The sequence below is a fragment of the Plasmopara halstedii genome, assembly GCF_900000015.1.
Source record: "Plasmopara halstedii genome assembly, contig: Scaffold_658, whole genome shotgun sequence".
NCBI lineage: Eukaryota > Oomycota > Peronosporomycetes > Peronosporales > Peronosporaceae > Plasmopara > Plasmopara halstedii.
Genome location: NW_020187575.1, coordinates 101870 through 106615, shown reverse-complemented (window position 1 = coordinate 106615; position 4746 = coordinate 101870).

Here is a 4746-nt window from a genome sequence, read left to right as displayed (position 1 = left end):
TATCTCGATAACTCTAAATGGTTGATTAGTATCATTTGGTTCTGGGTCGTCTCAAATGCAGATTTTGCCACCTCACTCTTTTAATTCGCTCTTTAAGCATATTGAGAGGAGCCCATGAAAATATTGCACCCTTCTCACGATCCGTTGAGCAGAGAATTGCCTTTTTGTACGTATCACTGCATTTCTTCAGCATAAATCACGAATAAATGTCAATCATTCAGAAAATAAATAAACACGCTGGCAGCACCATGTTTTAAAGTGTGCTCCACCAGGATCAGTCTTTGATGATGATGCTGTAGTGTCATTTTAAATGCTTAATCGAACCGAACACATGTTTAGCCATGACTTGAAAGCTCATCATCGGTACCCATGCTGGCATAGATGTATACATACAAGCCATAACTTTTCCGCTTAATTTGGGGTTGTTTGGCGCAACTATTTCTCTGGTTTTGGCTGTTGCCGTGGCGATTCCAGTACAGCCGATGTGCTCGGCGGTAAATAGCTTAAATATTACCGCAGCATTGTCTGAATGAAGTACAAGCACTTCAAGCGAAAACGTAGTTTTACACAAAAACTCGTGCATTTACGGCATCCCTGTAGAATTAAGCGTTTAGCAATACCTGCTTGCCGCGAGCAAGAGCAACGTCTTCTGATGAAGCGATGTACCCTGTCGAGTGATTTATTGTCGTACGAGATAAATGGTGAGGGTTCACCGTCACTCACATAGGCATCATGCAAATCGAGGTAAGTGGCTTCTGGATAAGCTGATAAATCGAATGCTGCACAAAACCATGATGGCGAACATGTTTACCATTTACAAGTCTTCAGCGAAACGTATCCAAAATAACACCAGCATTAGCATTTCGGGATACATATTCATAGCGCAACACTCAGTGGGTAAGGAGTGTGGACACACATTTGAAACTTTCTTTAGTAGTCTTTAATATCCATACGATTTGACGCACACCAGCTTTTCGCCTTAAAATTTGCCCAGAGGTCACGATCAAACGTAGATACCGGTCAGCAATTCTAATTCAACGTAAATTTATACCTTCAAACGTCACAAAATGCCCCACTCAATATATAGAGTAGGTTATCAAATATAGTGTGCGACAAATTCGTCTTAAAATGCATTCAGACGTATGATAGCGAAAGTGAAGATCTCTCAAATATCTACAGGTGTAAACAACATTTGGGGTCTTCTTTTGCAACAATAGCCGAGTTTTCATCAACAGAACTTGATATTAATGGCTAATGCCGGCCAATTTATTCTTATCCTCCACATGCTACTTAATACACAACGAATTCCGTTTTCGTCTGATTTGTTCTGATATTCTAAGTGAGTATGTTTTCTTACCAAATCGCAAACAAAAACTGACTCTATCACTCGATGTGTGGCAAGTAACCCACGAGTATCACGGACCACCTATTTACAAAGTCTAATTATCATCGTTTATCGAAACACTTCAGTTCTAAAGAGTTTTCGAAAAAAATTTGCATCATAAAAAAGTGAGTTCGGTTCAATCGTACAGTATTGCGCTCAATACAATCGTACCAAAAAGGGGTGTTTATACAAAAGTGCTGCAGTTACCCCGTTCTACACCCACGAAGATGGTTACACACTTCTCTTGTTTCTTGAAGATATTTCGCGAAAATAATGCTCGACGAGCAACCCTGTCTTTTGCATTCTACCCCAACTGCTCTTCAAATCGAGAAAAGGCGCGGACCATGTTTACAAGCAATTCTCGGTGAACTTTCCAAGGTTATCTCTGATATGGGTGGTCACATTGACTACTAGATTTCTAACCAAACAATTTTGTTTTCACTCGAAGCCACACTTACCGATTTCTCGAGTAGGCATTCCAATGGCGGAAAGTGTTGCGATATCTCCTTGTAGAACTCCTAACAATGTCAATTTCGGACCGTCTGAAGCTTCTTGCTGCGCTAGGCCGAAGATCATTCGCACCTAAACGTGCGGGACTTTTGATCATTCCAAAAGTAAAATGGAAAACAGAAAATTGCGTTGGGAGCTATTTGAATCCCAGCAAGTCATCACTCCTCAGAAGTATCGCCTACGAATGGAGCAACAGCAATTAAGGGAACCTTTACTATTCGAGTAAATTCTCGATACTTTAAAGTGTCAAGAGTGATGACGCCTACCGAAGTCAACTCGCGCACTTGGTGGGGTGGCCATGCCGTCTCATCTGTTTTTAGTCTTTGTGAGCCAGCTATCGTCCGACTAGAGCGTGGGGCAATTGACATTGCAAAGTACGACGCACGACGCAAACGCTAACATGATAGTCCACAACCTTTAGTTCCTGCTGTTGAGAGTCTTAAACTCGTCTCTTTGCGACGACTGTTACAGCTGCCAATGAGAATCCTACTCACCACAAGGTCGGTTCCTATCCACTAGTAAAAAGTGTGGTACGACAGGCGACCTGACTCTTCTCCATGGAAGCACATGCCGAGGGTGTGCAAAGTTCAGAGTGGTCACGGCTTCAGGGTTATCGTAATGAAGCGGTGCACTGAACTTACCATGATTTTACCAAATCAAGATATTTTTTACTCCACCAGATATCGGTAAAAGCTCTGGTATACACGCTGGCCCACTAAATCTTTCAGAAAGAGACTCATCTATTGCTCATCGAGTAGTACTGGTGGTTGCCGACCCACCGGCTGTTCATTCTCGTAAGCTATCCCTGCTGTTGCTCCACAAAAACACGGATGAAATACGCCAGATTTATGATCCGCTCTCTAAGACTCGCCATTGCACTAGGCATCCTAGCGGCACAGAAACGTATGATGCGGAGGATAGCTCAACTTCATAGATGAAAGAGACGTCGCTTCATCTGCAACAGCACTCATCCCACACGACTGTCCCGTCACAGCGGCCGAAAGATAACACAAGATTTCATGTATTTGCTTTAGATAATAAGTGTTTTACATCTTGAACGAATCGATATAGCACGGCCTTACAGACCACAGACACTGCATGCATATTTAGGCCAACTGCATCAAAGAATCGTTTCCCCACTACAAATTTGTAAGTTTTTCGCACGTGTGCAGTCCCCAGATCGATACATAAGATTCAGGAAGGTTTAGGATAAGTATTTCATCGCACATCAATGCCCTTATTCAAATAAGTAGTGGGGGTGTCATCAAAGCTTTTTCCTGCAATGCAGGAGGCAGAATTCACAGAAAAGAGTAAATCTCTTTACTTGACACGAACTTTCTGTGTCAGAAAGGTTAAAGGCAATTGGCAAATTGTATAGTTTCCTGATGAGCTTAACACCGCCTTTATTCCAGCGCGAACGCCGAATATTGATGTGCTGAAAAGTAGCATGATCGGCTGTATATTGTTCGGTACACTTGATCTAGCTGGTGAATAGTATCAAGTGCTAAAGAGAGACAGCGATATCGTTCTCACTTCGGTCAGATATTTTAGTACATATAATTTGGGAGTGGCTTGTCATGCTACTTGAACTCTTCAATGCACCGGCGGCGACAATCGCTTCGTAACGTAGCTGGTCAGGCCGTGTCGAGCTTAAACATACCTATTTCAGCGGCATACTCGTCTATAATCGTGCTAAGTACGCAAACCAGCTTTGGCGAGCCACATGAAACTGCTACAAGCTTTGCTCGAGTTTATACGCTTAGATAAGTTATAAGCCAGGCGGCGATGAGATATATTGTCGACGTTGTTTTATTGGGATGCATGGTGCGCGGGTAAATTCGAGATAAAGGTCATTGAAGATTGGCCAGTGCCTCAGTCCAAAATATACTTGATGATGTGGTTGACATAGCCAACTTCATCTCAAACATAGTGCAATTTTGAGCGGCCCCTACCAAAATCCCAAAAAAGAATGTCAGTGATGCTGGTATATAACAGAAAAGATGCTCCCTAAGGCTGTGGAATAGCGTCATGCTTGCTCCAATTCTGGCTTCACCAGATCCAGATCAGCCATTTTATGGTGGTTTTGATGCCTCGACCTTTGATATTGACTGTTCTCTAATCCAATTATAGTGTCGATGTGATGAAGCTTATTTCCCTAACTCGGTGCAGGCATTGATTTTCGATCCTTTGGTCAGTGTAAATATAGCATGAAATGCAAGTATCGAAACAATTTACTTATTTGACGACGGTCGTGAACTGCTGGCAAAGATACCGTCTACAGAAAATTTAGCAACGAGAGGCTTGCCGTCAGCCCAACAACAACAAGTATTGTGGATCCCTACCATTCTTATCGGCGCTACTTTGACTTTACAGAGCACCCGACAAGTTTTCGGATGACATCATCATTGCAATGATGAATCTTTCCGCTTCTCTCTATTTCATCGCGGAATTCGTTTTAGTCGCCCAAATTCAGAGCAAAAATACGAATAAAATTGTTCACGACAAGGAGCTTCTTACAATAAAGTATTACCTTGTCAAGTTCAGATGGTTCGGTCTTGCCTCTACTTCGTTTGTTATTTTGTGAACGGCGACGTAATTACCACGTCATTAATAGAGTATAGCAGGATTGAGTTGTCATCTTTTGTGGGTACACTTTTGAGGTGTGGGATAAGACGTATCGGCTTAGCGTAGTGGCGGATGCACTTTCGCGTCGTCCGACTATGATATGTCTCGTGTAATGATAATGGCGTCGCCAATTGATGAGGCAAAGTGTATAGTGTACAAATCAGCCGTACCATGAGTTTCGTTGGTGAAGCATAAGTAATATTTGCGTTTTGGTAGTCAGATGTCAT